Source organism: Vicia villosa, linkage group LG2 (assembly GCF_029867415.1).
Source record: "Vicia villosa cultivar HV-30 ecotype Madison, WI linkage group LG2, Vvil1.0, whole genome shotgun sequence".
Classification (NCBI taxonomy): Eukaryota; Viridiplantae; Streptophyta; class Magnoliopsida; order Fabales; family Fabaceae; genus Vicia; species Vicia villosa.
Window position 1 is genome coordinate 87,619,244 of NC_081181.1, and position 13,495 is coordinate 87,632,738.

General features: G+C 38.1%; 1 long non-coding RNA gene across 2 annotated transcripts; it reads left to right on the top strand.

The window, feature by feature from the left end:
* The first annotated feature begins 223 nt into the window (after positions 1 to 223).
* LOC131646389 (uncharacterized) lies at positions 224 to 3,342 on the top strand. Of its 2 annotated transcripts, none has more exons than XR_009297458.1 (7): positions 224 to 477; positions 549 to 678; positions 1,464 to 1,546; positions 1,654 to 1,791; positions 1,943 to 2,095; positions 2,657 to 2,742; positions 2,943 to 3,342. It is a non-coding gene; the product is annotated as an uncharacterized LOC131646389 (long non-coding RNA). The 2 variants fall into 2 exon arrangements; XR_009297459.1 differs by having other exon boundaries at positions 564 to 678.
* Positions 3,343 to 13,495: the final 10,153 nt, after the last annotated feature.

Genomic DNA, 13,495 nt, shown 5'->3' on the forward strand with positions numbered 1-13,495 from the left:
AGTACTTCGATGATAGCGCTTATCCAAAAGCGCTATTATATTGCTTTCTATTCGCGCAAAAAAAAACACGCAGGATGATGGTCGCGTGTTCGATCCAAGCTCACCAAATTTATCTATTTAATGTAACTAAAAAAGTTCTAATTAATATTTATTTTTTCTTTTAAAAAAAAAAAGACTCGCTAACCTTTTTTCCTGCGTTGTATTTCAACTCTCACCTGCTCACCCTCACCGAACTCTCACCTGCTCACCCTCACCGAACTCTCACCTGCTCACCCTCACCCTCCATTCTTTTCTCCAAAAATAGGATTTTAATTTAAATCGTGGCATCTCTTAAAATTTCTCTGTGAAACCCTAGATATCACAAAGGACCTTTATTCCGCCACAATCGAACACCATGGAAGTCGATAAACACGTTCTCAAAAACTTTCATATCACAGCCCTAAAACGCATTTTCCTTCAATCTTCTTTTGATCGGTGGTAATTCTTTCTATCTCTCTCAAATCCCACTTGAAAATATTTTTTGAAATTCACACATTTTCTCTAATTAGGGATTTTCTATAAAGGGAAAAGAAGCATGAGGTTGACCCATGAACGACTTTGAAGGATCTCATTCTCACAAGGCCTCCATGTCGGCGTCCACCACAAATTAATCATTGTCATCGTCATTTGCATTTCTCAGTGGGTGATTCTTCTTCTACTAATTTCTTTTGCTTTATTAATTTTCATTTGAGATTTTTTAGGTTTCATTAGATTTTCGTCTTTTTGAGGTTTACCGCACAATCCGACATGCATATATTCCTTTGAGTAAGTTTTTGAAAACAATTTGAATTCATAACACATTTTAGAATTTAGATTATATTTCTTTCATATTATTTATTACTTTACTAATTTAGATTCTAACATATAATCCTACAAGTTTCATGCTCTACACTAGTAGTTTTAGGCATTACAGAGTGTTCTACACTAGTAGTTTTAGGCATTACAGAGTGTTGAGAGTGTCAATAGACAAACCTCACCACAAGTGCTATCTTTGGGGTTGAGTTAGTACAAATCCCAAATTTTTACAGATAATTGATCGGGCTACAGGTTCATTTGGAGGAGAATTTGAGGTCCAATCCCATATGAACAAACTATTACTATGATAGAACCTGAAGAAATTCAACTTCTATGAGATTGCTAAGCATGCGTCGCTTATGGGATAGCCTCGGCAAGACTGCTTAGAAGGTTTAGAGAGACTAATTAAAGCACTCAACACAATTTAAAAATTATTCATGATAACAGGCAATGGAGGGTACGTTAATTGCTCTTGTTCTTTGAATGAATATTTGGTTTGTTGGCTCTTACAGTTAAAAGTTAGAATATAAAAGAGGAAGAAAAAGACTTGATGAATTTATTTTATTTTATTTTAATGTTGTCTCTAGATGGGTCAGTTGGATTAAGGGTGTACTTTTTCCTTTTTATAGATGGACTCCTCCTGCATGACAAATAACCAGAAGTCTAGAACATGACAGAATCTGACTCTACACATGCTGCTAGAAGGAACATGGTACTTTCTACTGTTGTATTTTTAGTCAGGAGGATATATACATTTCAATATCGTCTCTTTTTATCAAAACAATTTTTTAATTTTCCTTGTTTTGATGAGTATTACAGCATGTAGAACCTGAAAGAACACTAATTGATGCACAGACGGATGAGTTTGAGAACATTCTACATTCTTTAACATTAGAGAGAAGTATGATAAAGGTGATTACGTGGTTTTCTTTGGATAACACCAATGCAGCTAGCGAGGTACTACTGTCACCGTTTTCATCCATTATTATAACTCTCTTCACTAAAATTGATATATTTGGTTTTTTGTTAGTAAAAATTATCTTTAACTTGCTTATCCGTTTTAGCCCAAATACTTAATCTGTTCATGCTTACTTTGTTCATCTGTCAGTGTGAAGTTGGCGTGGGAGACTAAGGATTGTTTCATTTCAAGTTTTATGTTTTATAGAAACATGGAGTGATGGTAAGCCAAACTTTTAATACAACCATCGTTAGAGAAAGAATTGCATAACTTCTTGATGTTGCTAAATATTACTTAGATCAGGTATGTTGCTGCCATTTCATTTTTTTTCCTTCTCTACAAGTATTTGATATGGTTTTGTCTTGTATATTTTACTTGTGGATATGAGCTATTAATATTATTGATATTACAACTAAAAAGTGGCCATTTATTAAATCTCAATGAACAAACTTCTTTTGAACAGACTTTGATTTTGTACTGGCTTGTTCTATCAAGATCGCATCCCATTTAATTAATTTGGAAAGTTAAGTAAAATTTACAATATATGATGGCAACCCATTTAATTAATTTGGAAAGTTTTAGTTTTATTACATAATACCATGTGTATATGAATTTAGAGATCAAGTGTCTCTCATGAGTCATGAAGCTTTAGCATAGTGTCAAAATATTTAGCATGTGCCATGTCCATGCAAATTATAAAAAGTTTCATGAAATTTTAGCATAGTGTCAGAATATTTGCTTGAATATTTAGCATGTCAAGTGACTCTCTCATGAAGCTTTAATATAGTTTTATTACATGATATTATTTGTATATGAATTTAGTAATCAAGTGATTCTCTAATATTATTCTATAATTTGACACAGTGAGGCAGAATTTGGTATGTCTTGGTGTGCTGGTTTGGAGGCTCATTCTATAATTCTTATTTTTGGCTTTCTTGTTTCAAGTTGAGGTACATATTATGGACAAATTATTGTTCAACAATGTGACTATAAGTTTTCCATCTCAATATCTTTGATATAATAGTACATATATAAATTTACTTTCCATCTTTTAAAGAAATCATATCTTGATATTAGCTTATCATGAAAAATATCTATTTAATTATGTACTTTTTAAATGTTGATGATTTCAAATGATCTCTCTCTTCAGGTAATTCCTAAACAGCCAAGTGACTGATTTGGTTCCACCAAGGTTTTTCGTGTGTATTTCAGTTTTGGTGGCTCTTAGCACTGGGTGTCTCAATACAATAAGCATGTAAACTGATTCGGTTCTAACAAGGTTTTTCGTGTGTATTTCAATTTTGGTGGCTCTTGGTACTGTGTGTGTGTGTAGAGAGCATGGTGCATGTACACATTGGCGTCGTAGGATTCCTACAATTAAAGAAAATGTTTGCAGGTGTTATGCTGTGTTTTTTCTTTAAATTTTCTAGTAGCTTGTAAATAATAACTTATGGTTCTCGACCATGATTGATTCTTGTAAATAATAGAAATAAATGTAATTAAAATTTTAATTGACACAAATTGATTTTACTATGTATTTTTTTGTTATTTGGGCTATTATATTTGTATTTTAGAATAATAGATTATTATTTTTGCAACGATATTCAGATTATTAAAAAACTGCAAGGGAATTTAATAGCGCTTTTCTGGAAAGTGCTATTAAAGTTAAGATGTAAAAAATAGGCAATGATAGCGCTTTTTTGAAAAATGCTATTAAATTGCTCACTTATAATAGCGCTTAAAAGCGCTATCATAGCTACCAGACTTATAATAGCAGGGGATTTAATAGCACTTAAAAGCGCTATTAAAACCTCAAAAAAGCGCTATTATATGTATTTTTTGGTGTAGTGTCCTTGGGGTCTTCTGTTCTGTTTTGCAGGTTGGGTGGGATGTTTTATGAGGTAAAAGGCCCAATACCCAGGCCAGAGTGACACATAGGATACCTAGGATAGAGTGGATAGTCATGACGCCAACAGAATGTCAGGTTCTGTTGATTGCGATCATGAGACCCACGACCAGTCGAGGTTCAAATGAGATACCGTTGTTGGCATGTATTTGCGACAATGATGGTGTTTCAGGAGAACTGATAACGCTGGAAGCCATTGACCTACCTTGACCTAGATTCACCTGTGAGTGGGGTGGGATATACATGACAGGTACCGTTGGTGACTATTCTGTTCTGTTGGTGACTATTGGTTTTCCTGATATTCAAAAAGGCGTCGGACCTTTGATCCTGTGACATTTAACCTGTATCAGTTATTCAGAGGATTGTACAGTGGTTACTAAGATTATATGGACCGTGGATCCCATGCTTTTGCATTGCATAACATCATTGCTTTGTCCACTCCATTTATGAAAGATCCTAAAGTCTATTTCCAAAACAAAAAGAGAAAAGAAAAGAAAAGAAAAGATATGTAAAAGAAAAGGAAATAGAAAAGCAAAAAAGAAAAGAAAAGATATTCTATACAAAAAAAGGAAGCTTTAATTCAAAAAAAAAAAGAAAAGAATGAAAGTGTGTGAAAAGACTTTAGGATCTCTCATAAATGAAACATGCATTCATACTATCATGCATTTCATGGTTCTTTCAAAGACTTATGGGACCATTTCTATTCAGATTCCAAGATCAACAACAGATTTGACTTCTCACCGCCACAACTCCAAGATCAACTATGGAACAACTCCGTGAGGAAATGGATGAGATGAAGGAACAAATGGGTCATCTTATGTTGGAGATGCGAGACTTGGTCCGTAATCAGGATGCACTAAAGGAGGAAAATAGTCAGTTGAAGACTCAATTGAGCTTAGTCATGGAAGTTCTGAAGACGGTATTAAGGAAGGAAGGTGATGTTGTTCCTGTTGCTGCAACAGAAGTTGTTGATTCCTTCTCTCCAATAGGATCTCTTTTCACTCATAAGATGCCTCAGGAAGCTCTCCCTCAATTTCAAGTGCCATTGCCTCCACGTCAAAATGTTCATGCCCCTAGAATGAATCAAGGAGACCAAATGTGTGGGAAAAAGCCCAAGATACCTCAGAGGCTTATCAATCCGGTCCCGATGCCTTATGCTCAGTTACTTCCTCGCCTGCTAGAACTTCAGTTGATTGAGCTACGAGAGTCGGCTACGCTTGAAAAGCTTCCCCCCAACTTTGATGCCAACGCTCGATGCGAGTTCCATTCCGGGGCACCTGGCCATGATGTTGAGAATTGCAGGGCGATGAAACACAAAGTCCAAGATCTCATTGACTCCAAAGTAATATCATTCACTCAAAATGGCCTGCGCATAAAACGAAGAGTTCATGCATAAGTGAATGCCCGTATTCCAGAAAGTATCACAAAAAAAAAAGAAGAATAAGCCCAAATGGGGTCAAGGCTCCTCAACTATGGCAATCATCATTTCACTTCTGTATTCTCATTTTCAGTATTTCCTGTTTTGTAGAAGGCTACTTCCTTGTCTGAACTCGTTGGTATGGTAATAATGAAAGCACCACAAATTCTCGAACAACTTTGTCAGAATCTTCTTTCCAAGAGGTAATCAAGAATTTCCTGTAGAAGCACCTCTCATTCTCAAGGTTCTTGTGCTCAATTGTATCCGTGGAGGTTGGTGTTTCAGTTGGTGTTTTGGTATTTCCTTACAACAGATAACTTCTCTAAGTTTGATGACCACGCAAGGTTCCTCCATGTTTGATAGCAAATACTTCTTCAATGAATATGCTTGGGGCTCCCGCACGAGGGATAAGCAAGACGCACTCTTATCTTGAGCATTGCATTATTCGCATTGCTCGAATCCCTAAAAGCATTACAAATTCCTATGCGACTTCGTCAGAGTCTTCTTCCGTGTGGTAATCAAGAGTGTTCTTCATAATGCTTCTCATCCTCGAGTTGCTTCCTCGTTTGTCAGAATTTAAATTGGTTAAGATTCGTGTTTTGGGCCTTCTTCACCACAAGTAGCTCTCTTTAGTTTGATGACCATACCAGATTCTTTCCATTTTATGAAGGCGAATACTTCTTCAGCATCTATACTTGGGGCTCCCGCACGAGGGATAAGCAAGACGTACTCTTATCTTGAGCATTGCATCATTCGCATTGCTCGAATCCCTTAAAGCATTACAAATTCTTGGGTGACTTCGTCAGAATCTTCTTCCGTGTGATAATCAAGAGTATTCTTCACAATGCTTCTCATTCTCAAGGTTCTACTTCATATATCAGTTGCCTCTTCTCAGGATCTCCTTCTCAGTGGCCTTGCTAGTTAATAGAGACGAGAAGAATATGCGAAACAAATTGATGTGATTGCCTTGTGCTCATTCGTTTCCTTGTTTGTTGGAATCACAATTGGTTAAGATTCTAGTATTGGGTCTTCTTCACCACAAGTGGCTCTCTTGAGTTGATGATCATACAAGATTCTTCCCATTTATGATGGCGATTACTACTCTAGCAACTATGCTTGGGGCTCCCGCACGAGGGATAAGCAAGACGTACTCTTATCTTGAGCATTGCATCACTCGCATTGCTCGAATCCCTAAAGTAAGGCAAAAGTTTACAACTCTTGGGTGACTTCGTTGGAGTTCTCTTTTGAAGTAATATGAAGTGTTTGGAAGGAACTGCAGAAAGTATTCAAGCTCAATAAGTCCAGACGGAGTCAAGTCTCCTCAACAACGACACCCATTTAGTTTCTTACTGCATTCTCATTGTAATTTTTCATTTGTGTGTTTAAGCATCAATAGCATGTAAAAACTTGTTAATTTCTGAATGAAAATCATAATACATCGTCTATGTTTGTCTTGAAGTAATCCATTCGTTATCACTCATAAGATGTTTTGGCATTACGATACCAACTTTGTTAATTGCTCGCTTATGCAAAAAGCTGAGGGAGAATGATGAAAGATAAAAATGAAAAATCTCTAACCATGTGTTTTCGAATAAAAACCCTACTGAGGATGTACAGGCATTGTTTCAAATCCCCAAACACCGGAGATATAAGGGAGATAGACCCTCGTTAACCCCTTTGAGCCTTGGAGAAGGAGTTTCTTTTCTAATCATAAAAACCCTTATTTTAACCTTGGGGCAGGGTAGCATTCATTTAACTTGATTGAGTGTTCAAAACTCACCAAAAGGGTGTGCATCTAAGGATACAACAATTGTTATCTTTCCAAAGGTTGAGGAATATCAAAACCGTAATGATTATCCTTATTCCATCAAGAGACCAAGAGATGACGATACCACAATGGTAATCCTTCATCAAATCAAAGAAAGAGGCAGTCGCAATCACCTCCAACGAATCAAAGATAATGCGAGGTCACACGACTTGTTCAAAAAAATAGCAAAAAAAAATGGCGAAAAAATAATGAAAATAAAAAGGATGAAAAGAAATGGCAAAAGAAGCATAAAAAAAAAAGACGATGAAATTGCCAAACAAGAACAAAGTCGTGTGACAATGAATCAGAAGAATAAAAGGTGAGCGACCGCCATGTCCAAAGAACCTCATTGACTCCTCAACCATTTCAAATTCCTTGTGGGGAATGAACACTCATGTCGAGTTAATTGAACATAGGAATGGAGAACATCACGAAGGGGGTGGGTACAAATAATTTTGAGCCTAAATATCTTTTGTTTTCTAAAAACCGCAAACCCGGCCAAATTACAACCCTTAAAAGTCCTAATTGAAGTAGGGTTTATTTTGAAAGCACACTCCCAAGAGATAGCGTTTAACTGACTCCCAATGAAGCAAGACTCATATCTACGTTGGTATCGTACGTTTGCTTTATCTTTCATATGCAAAAATCGAGATTGTGTCAACTAGTGATTCGGTCACAAGAGGTCGCAACCTCATTTCATAAAAAAATTCTTTAAACTTCAAGACTAACATAGGCTTTGCATTAGAATCATCATTCTTAGAATTAACATTCTTTTGCATGCAAAATATGTGCTTAACATCAAGGGAGTTACCATGATGAGAATCAGTGAGTAACTTGATCATGTCAGAGTACAAGAAACTTGAGAACTCCGAGGAGTAAAAGATAATCATTTCAAATGTTGACCATCAAGGGGCAGATTCTCTAAAAACTCCGTTGAGCATGAACATTTAATGCTTTCTTTGATTACCTTGAGGGGAAGAGTTTAAAGACTCCGTCGAGCGTGGTGAAGTTGTCCCCATGTTTGTTTGGCATCAAAACAAGGAAAGCTTGAGCATTCTAGTCAGATGTACCTAATCAGGGGCAATTGAATCGAGGTTGGACCTCTCAAATTCAGTATATCTGGGGCAATCATGTCGATAAATATCTTCAAGCTTTGATCAACCTGGGGCAATCATGTCAAGGAATTTCTCTCAAATACAACCAATATGGGGCAGTTACGTCGAGATTTGACAAATCTCTCTAAGGATCCTGTGGGGAAATTTCCTTCATGGGTCATGAAAGCTTGGGGCACAATCTTTTGAGTTATCTTGTCTCTCCCCAACCATAGGAGTTTATTTCTCCTGGAAACTTGGTCTCTCCCCAAGCATGGAGTTTATTTCTCCCGAGATTTTGTTCCATTCCTCAAGCATAGGAGTTTATTTCTCCTAGGAGTTGTTCTACTACCCTAATCAAGGCTCCTTATTTGGATTCCTCATCCCCAACATGGTGAATCGAGGGAATCTCCTCAAGTTGAAAATCTTCCAAGCAGTGGCGCGTGGTGAGAAGTCAGAAATTATTCTTCAAGTCAAAGAAGGTGCGTCGTACAAATCAAAGTCCAATATCTATTGGCACCTCCACATGGTCCTTAACACTAAGGGGATTCTCCCTGGTGTTTACCTCATTAATGCCTTTATTTGGCATTTTGCATATAGTGTTCACTGCATATAACATTGCATCCTCAAAAGCGTAGCATATCCGTCAAAGCGGATCATTACGCCATAGGAAAATTCAAACATGCATACAAAGCATAAGCCAGATAATACAAATCAGCGCCCAATCAAGACAATGATACTTCCCCACATAAAAAAGTGTCCTTACAAATTCCGATTGATATCTGCTACTACATTACAAATCTCCTCAAACCATGGTGCCAATACCTGGTATCCTTAATCCCCAAAAAGAAGTCTCATTTTCTCTCTCCAACATGGATCGGATGCAATGTCTTTCTTCGTCAGAATCGTTGTCTCCGAGGTTATTTCCCGCATGTTGCGTGCATATTAGAGCGTGAATGAGGGTGGGCATTCAACCCATCTCATTTTTCAATCATTTGGATAACCATACTTGGTGTGTGGCAATTCGAACGATTGTCGCTCTTAAAGAGTTACACCCCGCCTTTGGCCTGAGAGATCAATGTAATTCTTATGCTTCGCAAGCATCAATATCTCCGTAATCTCCAATGGTTACTATCATCTTCTTATCGAGTCTAGTCGTCACTAGTCTTGTCGTGGTTATTTCCCGTGTGCTGCGTGCAAACTAGAGTGCGAATGAGGGTGGGCATTCAACCCATCTCATTTTCCAAGCGTTTGAATAAACCATACTTGGTGTGTGGCAATTCGAACGATTGCCACTCTTGAAGAGCTACACCCCGCCTTTAGCCTGAGGGATTAATGTAATTCTCATGCTTCGCAAGCATCAATATCTTCGTGATTACGTCTTTTGATCGAGTCTAGTCGTCACTAGTCTCCGTGGTCCCTCCCCCAGTATGGGAAAACTTTTCAAGTCCAACCACTGTGTTATCAAAACCCAGTTCCTAACCTGGCAAACCCTTTCAAAGCCCAGTTTCTAACCTGGCAAACCTTTTTCAAAGCCCAATTTTCAACTTGGCAAACCATTTCAAAACCGAACCCCGATGTTGAGTCTTAGATCGTACGAGGTCTTCTCCCGATGTTGAGTCTTAGATCGTACGAGGTCTTCTCCCGATGTTGAGTCATAGGTCGCACGAGATCTTTTCCCCTCAGTTTTGAAGATCGTACGAGGTCTTCTCCCGATGTTGAGTCGTAGATCGCACGTGGTCTATTTCCTTTCAGTCCTGAGGATCGTACGAGGTCTTCTCCTGATATTGAGTCGTAGATCGTACGAGGTCTATTTCCTTTCTGTCTTGAAGATCGTACGAGGTCTTCTCCTGATGTTGAGTCGTAGATCGTACGAGGTCTATTTCCTTTCTGTCTTGAAGATCGTACGAGGTCTTCTCCTGATGTTGAGTCGTAGATCGTACGAGGTCTATTTCCTTTCTGTCTTGAAGATCGTACGAGGTCTTCTCCCGATGTTGAGTCTTAGATCGTACGAGGTCTATTCTGTTTTGAAGATCGTACGAGGTCTTCTCCCGATGTTGAGTCATAGGTCGCACGAGATCTTTTCCTTTCAGTTTTGAAGATCGTGCGAGGTCTTCTCCCGATGTTGAGTCGTAGGTCGCACGAGGTCTATTTCCTTTCTGTCTTGAGGATCGTACGAGGTCTTCTCCCGATGTTGAGTCGTAGGTCGCACGAGATCTTTTTCCTTTCTGTTTTGAAGATCGCACGAGGTCTTCTCCCGATGTTGAGTCATAGGTCGCACGAGATCTTTTCCTTTCAGTTTTGAAGATCGTACGAGGTTTTCTCCCGATGTTGAGTCGTAGGTCGCACGAGATCTTTTCCTTTCAGTTTTGAAGATCGTACGAGGTCTTCTCCCGATGTCGAGTCTTAGGTCGCACGAGATCCTTTTCTGCTTTTGTCCTGACGGTCGCACGAGATTTTTTCTTTCCTCTTTTGTTGTCGAGTCGATGTTGAGTCGTGGATCGCACGAGATCTATTTCCTTTCAGTCATTGTTTCATGAAACATTTCTTTTGGGAACCTTGTATTGGCACCGTTACCACGTTACAAGCTATCACCATTCAACCATTACTCACCATAAACTTTTCCACCAGAAAAAAGAAAAACAATTCTCTTTCCCCAGCAGATATCAAATAAAAGTAAGGATAACACTTACACCATCTTTTCTTCAGGACAAATTTCAGGTCTTGATATTTAATCTTCTTCTACCTTGAATGTTCGAAAGGCTAACGCCAATCTCACCTTCAGGTTTAAGACGATTAAATAGGGGCAGCTGTCATACCCCAAATTTGTCCTACCCCTTTATTTCTAACTGGTTCAAACACTGCATTCATCTGCATACTTCCATTAGGTCATGTACATAACTCATGCATCCATTAATCAATAACTGGGCATTTGGATCAAGTATCATTGAAATTAATGTTTCTAATCCCTCGTGTTTGAGCTTGACAACATTCCAACTAGGGATCTTATGAATTAGGGATTTGCCTCCTGACTAATCCTCCTCAAGAGTTCAATGGTTTGGACTTGGATAAGACATCCATTGAGTGCATTTCTCATCAACTAAGAGCGTGGTTGAAAGCTTAAGTTCGACTCATTGATTCCTTCTTTATCAAATTACAATGTATGCATTTACCATGATTTCAATTGAGAATTCGGTAAGTTGAGTTTTGTTGATTCTCGATGTTTCAAGTTCCCTTCATCAATATGCGCCTCAAAGCTTCATGTCAAGAATATCTTCGCGAATATGGCGTTCTATGCTACAATTCTCATCTTCTACTAGGATTCCGTCGAGGTATTATTGTTGTGGTGGTGTGAAATACCAATACAATGACGCACGAGAGTGACTCATTTGTTTATTCTGACCAATACAATTTTTGGTTTTCACCAAATACTGGTAACTTCAATTGCAAGATAATTCGGATTTTGGGAATTAAAGTTAGGGAATCAAGGTTTGTCTCGAAAATGGAGGTTCACGAAGTCTTCTTAAGATATGAGTGGGGCGGATTTCATTACTTTCAAGTTCATGTGCAAGATCCATTTCAAGATTAACATCATTCATCTTTTCAAAATACAAAATTCAAATCAAGCCCATTCATGGTTCAAAGTCGATTCCATTATGCGAAAGTTCAAGTCCATTACATCACTAATTCAAAGCATTTCAATATCATCATTCATTACATTGTACATATCCAAAGGTCAAACGTCCATACATTTTAAACCCAAGATGCAATTACATCATTACAATACTCACATGACATACAATTGTTATTGAAAAATACAAAGTTCGGTTACTAATCCTATTGCTATCCTTTGATCAATTCTCGGAAATCATCTTCATCCATTTTGTTCTTCATGACCTCATCTCCTGCTCCAACCATTATAACAATGACCTCCATCAAGTCATGGCTTGGAATCTGCTGTAAACTTTATGCCACCATGGATGTCACCATCATGTAAAAATGATCTCAAGCAAGAGAAATTGCCAATGCCTTAACCAAAAATGCTGACACAAGGACCCTGCATATTCAGAACAACAGATCCACAATCTGCATCAATACAAACCAGTGAACCATAACTAAACAGCAGCTTCAAAAAAAAACCGAATTGGTTCGGCATCACAATAAAACCAGATGAACCGGTTTACCTCAATATCTCAGCCTAACAGAATCAGAAGAAGAAAATAACAGAAAAGCTCACCGATAACAAAAAATCAGTTACAAACGGATAACAAAAAAGATCAGAAAAAAGAAGGAGGGAATCGGTTCAGAAATTGAAAACTCACCTCTAACCAAAACGTAACAAACTTTTCTCCAAGACTCTCTTCAATCTTGTTCACCATTTCATCATCTTCGGTTCTCACTCTCCCTCCTTCAACATACTTCATTCTTCAACTCATCCATTCTTCACTCCTCCGTAATTCTTCAATCTTCAACTTCACTCACCAACCTTCAATCACCTTCCCCAACCATAATCTCTCCCTCAATTCACCTTCTTCATCGTCCTTTTCACCTCTCCGATTCAATCACCATAAACAGATCTTCACCGCTTTCTCAACGCAACAATCTTCATACATCACCTGCATCTTTCTTTCTGGATTCATCACCGATTCACCAACAACAATCATCATCTCCATAATCATAGCAATTCCAGAAAATCTGCACGAACCGAATCGTAGCCTTCATTTTCAATCTCAACCTTCATCTTCATTCAATCAACTTCAAATCTGCAGAAAGGGAAGTCGAAAACAGAATTATGAACATCATCATCACAACAAGTTGAGAAATGACGAAGAAGAAAAGCGAGGGAAGTAAAAACGCGGATACCTGAGCATATGACGCTCATCCTCCGGTTTTCGCAATCGAAAGAACACTGTACTTATCTCCGATTGGTACGATTTCGTGGCCGACTCTCCACTTCCATTTGATGCGTGCTAAGCTATTTCGATCAAGCTTGAATTGAGATTGATTATGGGAAACGAAAATGAGTCTGAGGGAAGCGTTTTCGTGGCGGCTGGAGGTTGCTGATCGGAAGCTGAACGGAGAGACTAGAGAGTTGATCGGAGAAGACGAACTCGAGAAACCGCCGTCGCATTGTGAGAAGGAGAAGAGAAGAGCTCAACGGTCACACGTAAAACCCTATCCCTTTTCAATTTTCTTTTTTGATTAATGTGTGATTAAGTTAGGTTAATTGAAATCAATTTGGTAATTAAATTGAGGTTTAATAGATTTAATGTGATTAATTAGTAGAGTTTGAATTGTACAAAATCTAAAAAAACAAAAACAAATGTGATGGATCACCCTACTAACCATGGGCCTGCGAATCTTTTGCTTTCTGCACACCCCTAGCTTGGGCCCAAACGCCTTTATAACTGGTTTTAGTTCTTCATTGTTTTTACTTCTACACCCCTCCTGTTAGGCAGATTTAGGTTTTGTTCTAATTTGT